General features: G+C 41.4%; 1 long non-coding RNA gene across 1 annotated transcript in view; it reads left to right on the top strand.

Annotated features, from left to right (window-relative positions):
• LOC120369396 overlaps positions 1-14388 on the top strand; it is a 40639-nt gene extending 26251 nt beyond the window's left edge. The window contains exon 3 of the long non-coding RNA XR_005583146.1: positions 14335-14388. This is a non-coding gene — a long non-coding RNA (uncharacterized LOC120369396). The remainder of the gene's footprint in view (positions 1-14334) is intronic.
• Positions 14389-14843: the final 455 nt, after the last annotated feature.

The raw sequence follows: 14843 nt of genomic DNA, 5'->3' as shown, positions 1-14843 counted from the left end.
AAAAATGAAACAATCCCTTTGTTAGTGAGGGAGGGGCGATCTTCCTCATGTTTCTCTCTGCTGGAAGCACAACAGAGTGGAGCCTCCTTTCTTACTTCCGTCTGCTTGAGAAAGGGCAGACCTGACAACATTAGGTGGCATGCCAGAGCAGGCATAAAATGTGGCAATGATACTGCAGTGTAAAATTGTCCAAATCTAAGCTACTCTGATTGCTAACTTACATTCCCTAAAACTGAAGCGACATAAGACCAGTTACCCATAGTATTCATCATAATTTCCTTAGTCATTTTCCACTGTACTGTACACATTTCTTTTCAGTAAGGGGTTTTTACTGATTTTGTAACAAAAACATACAAAGAGTTATATTTTCAACACCAAACCAGCATATACTAATTAAGGGTCAAGTTCTGCTTCCTTACTCACACTGAGTTGCATCTTACTTCTTGAGTAATATACTCCTGCACCCATTGAGGCTACCTGACAAGTAAGGCTACTGATCAGCAGGAATAAGGGTGGCAGACTCTATTCCTCAAGAAGAATATCTGTTTTTCCCAAATATTTTTAGCAAGTGGCACCAGGATGTCTTGTGTGTGTCACACGCTTATGATTTAATTGCTTAAAATCATTAACTATGTAAAATACGGGGGGAAATAACTTGACACTATCACCAGATTCTATGGATCAGATCCTCAACTGTTGTGAATTGGTATAGTTTCTTTGAGGCACTGCAGCTACATCAGTTTATACCAGTTCAAGCGCTGACACAATATGCAAAAAGAAACAGCAAATCTCAGATACTGTACACACATTAGTAACTGCAAATAAAGAATTTGCAAACACACATGAGCAAATGAAATTGGTATGTCATGACCACTGATTAGTAGCATATGGAGCAGGGGTGGCCAACCTGTGGCTCCGGAGCCGCATGCAGCTCTTCAGACATTAATATGCAGCTCCTAGTATAGGCACCAACTCTGGGGCTGGAGCTACAGGTGCCAACTTTCCAATGTGCCGGGGAATGCTCACTACTCAACCCCTGGCTCTGCCCCCACGCCACCACTTCCCTCCCCCTCCCCTGAGCCTGCAGTGCCCTTGCTCCTCCCCCCCTCCATCTCCCAGAGCCTTCTGCATGCCACAAAACAGCTGATTAGAAGGGAGGGGGAGGTGCTGATTGGCAGGGCTATCGGTGGGTAGGAGGCACTGGGAGAGGGGTCGGGGAGCTGATGGTGGGCTGACGCATTACTGTGGCTCTTTGGCAATGTACATTGGTAAATTCTGGCTTCTTATCAGGCTCTGGTTGGCCACACCGATATAGAGGAACCCTAAAAATCAGTCATATACCTCTAAAAAAGATGATCAGATGCCCGGTCTCTAACTCATCTTTATTCATCACCATTATGATTATTTATTAGTTATGTTACTCTTTCCAAGCTGGCCAGCTCAGTTTCCCATTTCAAACCAGTGCTCTGATGCCATAGGGATGGGTACTCTGAAGCTGCTCTAAATTATATCACAAGTCGGGACGCCACCGAACAGCCTGAGAATATGGAGATTATTTATTTATTAGTGTTCTACTGAGATAGTGCCTAAGGATCCCAATCAGGAATCAGAGCACCAATGTACCAGTCTCTGTACAAACCCAAAAGCAAAGACAGTTCTTCTTAAAGAGCTCACAGTGTAGGATTTTGACACTGTACAACATGTGAATAAATGGCAAGGTTTAGGGGGCAGTAAGGACAAAGTAATATTAAAATGTATCTGCATAAGTTAGTGGTGTCAGTAGTCACAGGAATACGAGGGTCTAAACCCCATGGGGACATGATAAAAGGGTCAGCCATCTCTACTAGCAAGTGCTGGAAACAGTCTTCCCTGTAGATAATGCAGGGAAGAGGTTCTCTATGCCTTTTCCTCAGAAGAAGCCACAGAAGATAGGATTTGGAATTTTAAGTTTAACTTCATTTCATTTTTCCATTCACTTTTTTCATAGCATTTTCATATGTGGCATTACTGATCACCGTGGGATTTTTGTATATTGTTAACTAAAACAAATAGAATGGTTTTTTGGTTGTTTTTTTTAAAGAGAGAGTGAAGTATAAGAATTTCTGGACATGATGATGGAAAGATGGTGGGGAAGATGCTAAAATATTTTTCAACTCAAAAGTATCAAACCCATCTTCCATCATTTAAAATAATAATATTTTTATTGACAGAGCATCAGGATACACTCAGTTGAAGTGGGTGGACAATACACAAACAGATCGAATCTAATAGCACAAACATCATAAATAATTTAAAGCTAACTAAAATATTAAAAAGCAAAAGGTGGCAAAATACATTGGTTAAAATTGACGATCCAGGTGCTCAGCTGGTGTAAATCACCATAGCTCCATTGACTATGTCAGTTTATGACAGCTGAAGATCTGGCCTGGGAATTTATAATTAATGTTTAATATTAGCATGTTATTTAAAATGATGTAACATCAATTTAAATGCTATTAGCTGAGAGAATGAAACCAAACCCTGATACTGTCCTTTTAGCTCTTTTTCACACACTGCATGCTGTTCCTCATACTGAGTGAGTTTTTATCCTGAAAAGTAATTTTTGTAAGTGGGATTTAGCTTACATTGGAGGAGATTAGTTCATAGCTAGAGTTGCATGACAGTTACAAATCTCTTGACTATATGTTGATCGTTTCTGTTTGAGCATTTTTATGCTGTTGCTGTATTGTACTGCTAATTTGTATCACTGGTAATTTTAGCTACAGTTTACATTTATTCCCTTCTGTCTTGATATTGTGCTACCTTTTCTGTTTAACATTCTCAGAAATTTGGTTTCACATGTCTCATTGTCTTGGTTACCTATATTTTGTTTGTCTTGTTCTCCTTCTTTGGTAGGTCTAGTTTATAATTGATTATGATTCCCCATGATGTGTATTTTTATTAATTTTTACAATACATACTTGCTGTATCCTGGAGTGGTTCTCCTGTCTTGATGTGTTACAGCTAGAGATGAACGAATACTGGATTTTTCAAAATTATTTTATTTTATTTTTGATCACTGGAAATTCTAGGGTGGAAAAAAACAGTTTCAGATAGAATTGAAAATCTTTTTTTTTTTTATTTTCGGCAAAATGTTTTGTTTGACCTAAAATGAAACACTTCGTTTAAATTTTGAGCACTTTTGAGCATTTTAAATTTTTTAAAATAAAATTTCTAAGCAATAAGTAGTTTTGAATTGAAAAAGCAAAACATTATGTTTAGAAAATGTCAAAATGTAACATTTTGAATTTTAGATTTTGTTTTAGAGTTTTTTTGTTTTGTTTATTGGTTGGTTTATTTTTACCAAAACAATTCACCAAAAATCAACACAAATTCATAGAACTATTTGGTGTTGCCAAGTCTGCATTTTCCGCTGAAAAAGTTTTCATAAAATTATTTTATTCAGCTCTAGTTATGGCTCTTATTTTGCGGATCACTCTTTCATCCAAATAATACAGCCATACTTGATTTCTCTGTTGTTGGGTCTTTTTGTGAGACTATGTTTCTTGAAAATTAATAAAGATTAAATTTAAAAAAAACAAAGCAATGCTTTAAGAACACTGGTCAACGGGGGAGCGGGGGGGCTGTTCTTCATTGTTGTCATTTAAAGAGACAGTTCTGCAGCTATTTTCTTACATTTTCACAACCAGGAAGTATACAAGATTATTTAGTTCCTTTTATAAAACAAATACCCTGAATCGTTTCTCCTGACGTTAAGTTTTTCCACTTCCATTAATGGTCAGTCTTCTCTTCCTGGCCTTTCACGGGTCTTTTCTTTTGCTGTGCACATAAACTGTTAACATTTCCACATTAATGTGAACTGTCCTGTCATGTAAAAATTTATCATGTCCCAGATTTTTAGCCCATTCCTGCAGTCTTTGCTTTACCTGGAATAAGTGCTAGGGACTGACTTGTTTCTTTACCAAAGACCCTGGTGACTAATACTACTTATATAAAGTAAACAAAGAGGGGAGATTGCAGGCAGGAAAAGACCTTCAGTCTGTGGCTAAATTGCTGTTGATTTGAGCAGGTGACATAAGGTCAGAGGTAAGGAGCGGATGTAAATAACATTTGTGTAAAATGTGCTCAGTAATTCCAACGGTAAGACAAATTCAGGGTGATAAGAACTGTGCTAACTGAGATCAAGTCCATTGTCTGGAATTGTACATGGCAGTTTGTGAACTTGGGCTGAATTTACCAGTCCCAGGAGACATAGAGAAGGGAATGGGATATTAAATCAATGTGATACTAGTAATGGTATCTTTGAATTACTTCAGTCTGTGAAAGTCAGTCCCACAGGATACTACTCTGTAAACAGCCATGGCCTTCACTCACATAAGTGGCTGTGAAGTATTTGCTTTGTCCAATCAAGTGTTTATGAAAGCAGGTTGGGCTCTTAGTTCTGCTGAGGTTCTGTGTAAATCTGGAAAAAGTGGAGGAATTTACTTTTGATGGGAACAAACTACTTACAATGTTGGTGATGCTTAACCATGTCAGTAAATGCCCTCACCACCCCATTAGTTAATTTTTATTTTCATAGCTTCACCGGGGGCTAATCCTCTCTTCATCTCCCTGGATATGGAGGCCCCCTTGCACAGCCAGTGTAATTCCACTGTAGGTGTACAATCTCCCCCCACTCTCCCCAGCACAAATGGGAAGCATGTGGGCAGCACCATCCCTCTGTGCCATCTGGCCTCCTCTCCTGTACACCTAGCCAGCCACGTGGGCCTGTGCAGAACTAGTAGACAGAGCCTAGTTGATTTGTGGCTTTGGGGAAGTCTGGAGAGAGCAGTCTCTACACTCCCACACCAAGTACAGGAATTGTGATGTCCCTGGCCCTTGTGCAGAAAACTGAAGTTGGGAATGGCTACTTGCACCCTCCCTCAGCCCCACACAACTATAGCAGCACCATGGGGAATCTGGCCAGAAGGAGAAGATCCAGCTTGTCCTGATTCGCTTGTGAAAGCTAATGGGATCCAATCTCAGTGTTGTTTGTCAGTAGAACAGTTTATGTTTGTAGAGAAAACAGCTCAAGTGAAACTGTCTATCCTGATTTGTTGTGTACAATTGGGTTTCATGGTATTTTTTGACCGAGGCAGGGCGAGTATCAGAGATATTATGTATTTACTTCTTGCAACCAAGAATTAAAGCTGCTCTGAGAAAAAAACATTTAAATTGCTATTGTATTATTTGACTGTATAACATGCCATCTGTAATTTCTTATGTCATTTCCACAGCCTGCAGGAAAAGACCGTTAGAGCCTGTGTACACTTAATTGTCAAGTAGGTAAGGAGCGTGAAATAGCCCTGAGGAATTAATAGTGCGAAGCTTATGATCACACTGTGCATGAACATTCAGGGATTGTTCAACAAGGCAAACAGAGGCACAAACATTGCCCCAGATTTAACAGAAGGGTTTGTAGAGAGAGTGTCATGGATTATCAGATCATCATTAAACTCCCTAGTCTCCTGTCACTTGTCTGATATATTTTATCAGGATCGTCATATAATTCAGATGCCTAAGGTTATATGCCAGTTGTACCATGTTGCTCCTTGACAGTTTAGCACAGCGGTGGGCAAACTTTTTGGCCTGAGGGCCACTTCTGGGCGGGGAAATTGCATGCAGGGTCATGAATGTAGGGCTGAAACAGGGGCTTGGGGTGCGGGAGGGAGTGCAGGGTGTGGGATGGGGTACGGTGTGCAGGAAGGGGCTTGGGGCAAGGGGTTGGTGTGCAGGGTGTACGAGGGGGCTCAGGGCAGGGGGTTGGGGTTCAGGAGGGATGTGGGATGTGGCAGGGGGCTCAAGGCAGAGGGTTGGGGTGTGGGAGGGGGCTCAGGGCATGGGGTTGAGGTGCAGGAGGGGTGTGGCAGGGAGCTCAGGGCAGGGGGTTGGGTTCAGTTGGGGCTGGGGTGCAGGCTCCGGCCTGGCACCGCTTACGTGGATCAGATCCGGGGTAGCAGCGCCACACAGCAGGGCTAAGACAGGCTCCCTGCCTGCCCTGGCCCAGCACCAGCACCACTCCCAGAAGTGGCCAGCACCACATCCCTGCGGTCGCTGAGGGGTGGGGGGAAGAGGGCTCCACGCGCTGCCCTCGCCTGTGGGTACCTCCTCTGAAGCTCCCATTGGCTGCAGTTCACCATTCCCGGCCATGGGAGCTGTGGGGGGTGGTGCCTGCAGGCAAGGGCCGTGCACGAAGCCCTCTCCCCACCCCAGCCCCCCCGAGGGACCACAGAGAAGTGGTGCCGGCCACTTCTGGGAGCAGCACGGGGCCCACAGCACCATGGGGGGTGGCAATCCCACAGGCCGGATCTGGCCCACGGGCTGTAGTTTGCCCACCACTGCCTTATGGCCTTAAGGTTAAAAGGAGTCACCAAGGACTGATGCTCCTTGGTGATGGCTTATTTGCGCAGGAGGAGTTGCTGCCTCATCACAGAACTGTTAATGGAAAACCACCAAAGACCAACTGCAAACAATTTAAACCTATTGGAGGGTTGTTCTGTTGTTTTTTTAAAAGGACCATTATAATAGACAGCGATCACCCTGCCTATGAAAAAAGATAAGACTGTCTCAGTAGTACAGAGCACTCTGGATCCGTTTACTGAGGAGTCATTTTGTTGAGCAAAGTGTTTTTCATGGAAGATTGGATCCTAGCTCCTATGAAGCCTGCCAGCTCTACAATGGACTGAACTTTGGAGAGAAACCCTACTTTATTAGATAGGAAAGTTAACTATTAATAAGTACAGGCCCTAGTTTGCATTTTATTATTTTGTTTTGTATTGTAAGCATTTGTTTCCATCACTCTCTCTTGTTTCTAAGGGAATCGCTATTCCTTCTTTTGTTTCATTACAAGTGCTGTGTGCTTATCCCAGAGCCGTGATTTTAAGGTAAAACTGGTAAACTGGGATACACTGCTTCTTTGGAGGCAGAGGAGCTGGGATTTCTGTGAGTAGGCAGTGCAGCAGCTAGGTATCATAGGGGAACAATTCAAGGGTATTAGGGACTGGAGTGCACCTCTTGTTAACTTGTCAGGCAATGACAGTGCTGGCAAAGCCTGGAGGAGAGGGCTTGAGTGGCTGAAAGGCTACTGGTGTTAGGGAGCTAACATTCCGTTATGACAAGCAAGACTCCCTCATTCTGGAGGCAGGAGTAACAAAGTGACTCGCAGACCTGGGTACCCTGAGAACCATCACAAGCATGACTTTGCTTTTCATTATCTAAAAGTAGAATATGAAAAATAGTGACATTAAAGCTTAATATTCTTGTGTGGTAAGAAGATTAGTCTGGAAACAGCAAATTATTAACCCAGGGAAACTCATTCTAGATGCAGTACCTGGTTTACAAAGAAATGCTGCAGAACTCGTTTTCTATCTGCTGTGATATGGAGGCAGAAGGAGTCTTGGGTCTTACTGAGGGTCAATGACTCAGCAAAATAATAACATCCATTCTCCTCCTAGATTTTCTGCAACCACTGGAACGCTCATCCTCCTTAAAACTGAAGGGGACTGGACCAAGGGTTCATCCATTAATCAGTATAGGGGACCATAAATACAAGATACATTGACATAGGGCCAAACAAAGAGGGGCCTTAAATTTGACTTGTCACAGTTCATCTCTTCTTGAGTATCTGAGAACAGTTTGTTCAAGAGGCTTGAGAGTGTATGAACATTCAACTGTGGCTTTTACTTTTGTTAAATCAAAACATATGACAATTGGGGAAAAGAGCTGCGCAAATGTTCCTGGACTTACCGTTACTAAGAAACATGTTGTGTAAAGAATTAAGTGAAAAAGATGAAATAAAACACGTAATCCAGTAAAAACAGACATTTGGAACCAAAATGTGGACCTATTTCCTAAGAGATCTTGTGGAAACCTCACTGGGAAAAGCACTTGACAATACCCTATAGGAAACTGTTGGCAGGGAGCAAAGTATACACTGTAACAGGGCTTTTTTATCTCTAATTTCCACAAGTCTATGGTGTAGAGAAAAATAAAAATAAAAAAGGAATTGGGGTGGGGAGAAAGGATGAGATAATGAAGTCTGCAGGGAAGCCCCAATTTTTTCTCTGGATTGGTATAATAACCCACAGAAGGAACAGCAAAGTATTATTCTAAACAGAATAACAGATTACAGTCTCTGTATCCCTTCCAATGATTGTCAAGTGAAGAGGACTCTGCATTCCAGGATTTTTTTTTATTAGCTACTCAGAATGGATGCTTCCCCCTGGGAAGGACAAAAAAGAGGATGAGATCAAAGGGACAAGGGGAAGATTGATAGAAAACACTCAAGCACAAAGTGGAACCTTCCACTGGGAGCCAAAATGTCATTCTACTAAACATCTCAGGTAAAAATCAGCCTTACTAATTGAGTTATTGTTAAATAAAACACCACCATTTATATCAATATGAAGAAGCATCAAGGAAGAAATATGAATGAGTTTGACATAGTTATATTTATGATTAAATTCTAGAATGATACAGTATATTGATAATGTCATTCCCTACCATGCATCCCTGGTGTGAAAACAGCAATATACTTCACTGAGAGAATATTCATGAAGTGTTTTAAAGTAATGCAGAAAGTGGGGCTACATCTTATTATGTCTGCAACTGTAAAGTCAAAGTCTGCACTCAAATGCACACACAAAGGGAAGCTGTTTATGCATCTAATGGCAGAAACAGTGGCGTTTTCTGGACTGAGATTGTTAAAGATTACTTTGCGAGTCTAGAAACCTTGCCCTGATCCTCAGCCATCACAGGACTAGGTTCACTCCTAACGTTCTCTTGAGTGATGGGGAGGGATCTTGCCCTTTTGCTTATTTAGAGGGCGAGTGGAGTAACGAGGGAGGTAGGAGGAGTTCTGCATTGAAATAAATATGGGCATGATTATAGGAGTCTTGACCACGAGCTATAGCGAAACTGCAAACTAAGCAAAAAATGAAGCCTCTCATTCATATAAAAAATGCATAGCAAACCTCAGAAAAAGGAATTTTTTGCTAGCACCTCCAGGCTGATTATTTAAGATGTATTAACAGTGTCTTGCAGTTCTGGGCTAATTCTGAGTAGCTAAAGAGGCTTTGTTTAATGTAGTTTTCAAACATGGCCAACCCCAATGTCCTACGTGAGTAAAAGAAAGTTAAGTAAATACTTTTAAAGTTCTACAGATTCTGATGTAACTTAACTAACTGCGGCTCTAAAAATCTACAAAGTTTTAGCAGCTTTTCACCAGCATGTTTCTTCACCTATAAATGTCTAAAAACTGCAGTAAGGGCAATGGAGCTGTTTTAACAAAGATCAATGGCAGAGAGTCAGCCTACACTGAAAATGTCATTATAATGAGCAGGTGAAGAGTGGGTCTGCTCTGCCTAGCAGAACTGAAGCTGAGCGCTATGCTTTTTGTGTTCAGTGGTTTGTTTTCCCTGATGAATGCACTTGTGTAGCTTCACAGTCCTCAAGCATGGTTTTGGAGTGAATAGCAGCTTGTCTCGTTATCTTTGGAATCTTTGTTCCATTCCCCTCCCAGAATCCTCAGAGAGAACATTTAAAGACCGGTTGTAATGTCCCGGAAATATTTATAAACTACAAATATATAAAGAGCCTATATGAAGGTTAATGGGGAGGATGGAATTAAAATATAATAATGCTAATGCTTTTATCCTTCTAAAAAGCCATCTGCACCTGTTAAAATGTAGTCTGACATTCTGTGGATTAAATTCATCCTTGATCGATGCACACTGAACTCACATGGGCCCAGATCACCTCCTTTGCTTTTATGCAACTAGAGGGGACTTAACACAGGTGGCACTCCTCCTTGGGACACGGAGGCAAGGAGTGCCTTCTCCAGGGCACTGTCTCCCTCCTTGGGAGCTCTGCAGTTTTTAAGGAGCAGCACATAAACAGTCACTCTCTGTTATCACTGTTTCTTCCTGAGTTGTGCTGCTGAGGAGAAAGTTGTCTGCAGTTGGTCTGCATGAAGGTGTGGCCTTTCTTTATTTGAACTGAATTAATGATTCTCTGTTAACCAACAATGGGTTCAGCTCCTGTTGCTACAATTTCCGAATCAAGAGAGTGAAAATTACCCTTTACCGTTCACTTAGATTGGGAGATTCTTAGGAGCACACTGTGATGCTGGCAGGCCAAGTGCCAGCTTTTGCTAAGGCCTCAGACATTAGGTAAGAACTGACAAATTCATAGCAGGAGCCTAGACCATTGCAGTTGTGTTAGTGTTGCTCAAAATAGGTGTTAGTCTTATAAGAATGTATTTAGTGTTTCACTCTATAGAATGTTTGTAAGTTGTTGCGTGCATTAATTTTATTTGTAATGTCCGTATTCCATGATATAAGGAAATATGTAAGTTTTGCTTTATAACGTTTGAAAATATTTGCTCTAAACTTGTGAACTTGGATGGGAAGAGTGTTTTTCCTCTGCCCATCCAGAAGAACTGTCAAAATCAGATGGGCCATCAAGGAACATTGCAGTACAAAGGATTAGTTAATGGCCATATGGCATGTTGGAAATGCTATGTGCAAGGAAGCGTATCTTATGGATTTGAAGATGAATAAAGGAAATAAAACAAAAATATAATACAATTTTCCATCTCTTTGCTATTTGAACTCTCACAGGACCAAAGACGCTAAACTGAAGCCAGAGTTCTCCAAGGGTTACATCCAGAGTCTGCCCTGAAAGACACTTTGAATTGACAGATCACTACAACTCTGTCACTCTTAGGATTTAGATTGCAATTCATTTATTATATGTTTACTTACTTTAACTTGTAAATAACTCTTATTTCTTTTCCTAGTGAATAAACCTTTAGATAGTTTATTACAGGCTTGGCATTGTCTTAGATGTAAGATATAGGGTACCAATTGATTTGGGTTAAGTGACTGGTCTCTTGGGACTGGAAGAAACCTGAATATTGTATGATTTTTGTTGTAAAGTGACCATTTTTTACTAAGTCTAGTTTGCCCGGCTGGCAAGATAGACTGGAGAGTCGAAGGGCACTGTCTGTGATTCCATGGTGAGACTGATACAGTGAACCAGGAGTTCACATTTGTCACTGGCTTGGTGAAATCTAATTATAAAACTTACCACCAGCTTGGGGTGTATGCAATGTTTTTGACAGTTTGCCCTTTGGTAGGCACTCACAGTCATGAGCCACTCCAGACCCAGTGTGACACAGCCAAAGAACAAATACAGTGATCACAAATTCAGTTACAAGGAAACAGTCTTGTTTGGATTATAAATTTTAATTTACTCTCACGTACATTTCTACTGAACCAGAGAGAGCCAAAGCAATAGCCAATGCTGTGATCTGTCAATTAATTACTGTGGTGGCTGATGTCCACACCACCGTTCTTCCATCAGTGGTGTGCATCCTCACCAGGAGCCCTTCCACCAACTGAAGAGGGGCAGTGTGGGGGACTGAGAGCCAGGGCTCTCAGCTCTGTGCAGCTCCCCACTGGTAGTGGGGGTGGGAGGTCAGCCAGTGGGAGCTTCTCGCCTCCAGCAGGGAGATCCACACTCAGAGTCCAGTCAGCTGCCATGTTCCCAGTGGGGAGCCGGGACCCTGGGAGGCAGTAGGGCTTCCAGTGGGGAGCTGGGCAGCATCCCAAGCTGGCAGCCTGGGTGGCAGCCCAGCTTGGAGTGGAGACCCAGCAGCAGACTGGCTGGGGAGCTGGGAGCTGGCTTTCTTGTCAATTTCATGGCTCCTGCTCCAGAATGACCGCCAACAGCTGATGTAAGGAACGCGGTGTCTACACAGACACTGCATCGCCCTAACTACACTGACATAAGTCCTACATCTCTTATCTAAGGACATTTATTATGTTGGCATAGCAGGGGAGTCACGTCGGCAGGAGGAGCATTTCAGTGTGTACACCTCCACTGCTTTGTCGATGAAAGCTGACTTGTGTTGACAAAACTGAGTAGTGTAAATAAGGCCTAAGTGACTTACCAAAGGCCATGCTGCCAGGCAACAGTGGAGCGGGGTTGGAACTCAGGAGGTCCTGGTTTCTAGGCTGGTGGCCAGTCTTCTGTATCATGACATCTCTCAACCTTCTTACTCCTGACAAAACTTGAAAATGTGCATCAGTGGATTGGAAACTGATTTTTTTCAAAGCCCAGTTTGTCTCTAATGCTGCATCAGCCAGTTGTCTGCGCATTCTCATGTACACATCTTGTTGATGTCTGATCTCATTGTCCTGGATTCGTGTTCTGTGAGGATTCAGATGTCCATGTTATACAGTTAAAATCCATTTATCTGCTACTAAAGATAAGCAAAGAATAGACGGATAACAAAGTGAAAGGGTGCTTCCTGTAATCCAGGTCTTTGACTCACATGGCAGATTTTCAAGAGTCCATGATATTCTCTATCATGTACTGTCAGATAGAGAATAAATTCCATAGGTAGATACTTCGCAGTTCCCAGCATTATGTTTGATTTGTCAATAAGATCCCAAAATATGATAAAATTGATAGTGCGTATCAAATTGCAGGCAAGAATTAGGATATAGAGCATACACACAGAGAACATCAAAAGATCAGAAAGAGTTCATATCAATTATATTTACTTTTTAATGGTTGAACTGTAAATAAATGTATCTTGATTCATGTGGTGTTTTTCATTTAAGATATAGTTCCAACACTTATACCATGTTCTTTTTTAAGGCCTGATTTTGGAATTCTCGCTCTCACTAGATAATTCCTACTTATTCAAGTTCCACCGACTTCAGTGAGATCACATGCATGAGTTCAGTATGATTCCATAAGACTAAGGGTTGTAGAATCTAATCCTTAGCCATGTTCCTCATTGTGTTTAAAAAGAAAAAGACTATCTGTGTTTAATTTGACATTAGATATCTACAATCCTTTGCAAATACTTCAAACATTGCTTTATATTTCACATTCTCCAAGGATTGCATGCGGTATTTGCACTAAACGTTGGCATTATATTGAGACCAAAGCTATGACGAAGTGAAAGTCAGAGTGCAAATCAGTGCGTTGCATTTTTCATCATATTTACCTACAGTGAAAATATATGATGAAGAAATTTACCTCTCAACCATGTCCATCTTGATCCGAGTTTAAAAGTCAATGGTTAAACAGGACTGTCTTTATCATCTTCAAAGTACAAACATTGCAAGTAGACAGGAGTTATTGACTATATTTAATGCGATAGCAACTGGCTACTCAGCAATTTATGTGACTAAAACTTTGCAGAGGAAGAGGCAGTGGGAAGTGATTAATCTGCTATCAGCCACCAGGACAAAATATGGAGAAAAACAATTATTCATCTGTCTCTCCTGTAATTATCACAAGCTCTTTCTCCAAGATGCAACTGTAACTTTAATTGACTTTTGTAACAAAGTCAGATTTTTTTTCATGATCAGACTCTGCTTGAAACAGCAGTCTCTCACAAAGCAGAATTTGCTTTCTTGGCACAGTAGAGACAACTCTTTTTTATTTTACAGATGTAGGCTTCTGTAAATAGACACATTCATCTCAGTTTATTATTACTTGTTCAAGGGGGAACAATCAAAGATATGTATTTTTAAAACTGGATTCATGGAGATTTATATGTGAGAGCTACAGCCGGCTCTATCACAACAAGCTAAGACCTAGCAAACAAGTCCCTCTGGGTTCACAAGCTTTAAGTTCGCAAGCTCATTGGTCTGTTAGGCTCATAATAAAGAGTGAATAAAAAGCCTCCAAACAAAACTCAATCTGTCATTCACTCACTGAACCCATTTTTAATCCAGACTTAAAATGTGTCAAGAAACTCATTATCAAGCCCCCGTGAAATTCAAGCTGCTTCATACATCAGAACCAATACAGCCACACCACCTCCATACAGGCAGGTCCCAATAATCTCATAATAATGTATTAGTGGCGATGGCAGAAGCAAATGTGAAGGCTCAGAGCAGCAGGAAGTATTCAGGGCTACATTGTAATTTGGACCACATGCCTGCACAGGGGAGTCAATTTGTGTCTAATTCATTTGGAAATGGGCCTGAGCTATGAAGTTCCGCTCCAGATCCAAACATCCCCAAAGTTCAGGGCTGTTTGGATCAAGGGTTTTGGTTCAGGGCCTCTCTCTCACATCAGTATTTAAAAAGTAGTTCCTAATAAAGATGAACTGTAACCAAGAACTCTGACCCAAACATGACTGAACCGTGGGGAGATTTGGCTCCAGATCTGAATTTCATGGATTGAACCTAACATGACTGGTGTAGTGTGGTAATATTTGATTGGTATTAATTGTATTTATTTATCATTTCCATTGTGTTTGCATTTCAGAGCCTAAATTATGATCGGGCCCCTATTATTCCAGGCATTGCAGAAACACAAAGGTAGAAATAGTTCATGTCTCTAAGATCTTACAGTGTAATTTAAGAAAAGACTAAACAGGTATGACAAATAGTAGATGTGGAGCAGCAAGGGAGGACAAGGGTAACAATAATCAGTTCACAATGGAAGTGTGCACAATGTCAGTGCATAACTTAGCATTAAAAAGCAAGGGAGTTTTTTTAATAGAAATACATAAGGGTTATGTTTTTAGGCACAAGCCTATGTAAAAGGGTAGCTCATAGCTGTGCTGCCCCAGCAGGAGCCCAGGAAGTACCCACAGAGGGACAATTTCTTCTCTGTTCTCCCCTTGCTCCATAGAATTTGCAATTGACTCTTGGCCCTAGCAGTACCAGACTACTAACCCTTGCACTGGTTCAGTTATGCTGGCCAGCCTAGTGGAGGCAGTGATTCGATGCTGTGTCCATTCCCTATCCTGCTTTAGCAATCCCTGTTCATCT

Source organism: Mauremys reevesii, linkage group 7 (genome assembly GCF_016161935.1).
Source record: "Mauremys reevesii isolate NIE-2019 linkage group 7, ASM1616193v1, whole genome shotgun sequence".
Lineage (NCBI taxonomy): Eukaryota > Metazoa > Chordata > Testudines > Geoemydidae > Mauremys > Mauremys reevesii.
Note: the sequence above shows the minus strand (reverse complement) of the source record. Positions and strands in the feature narration are given on the sequence as shown.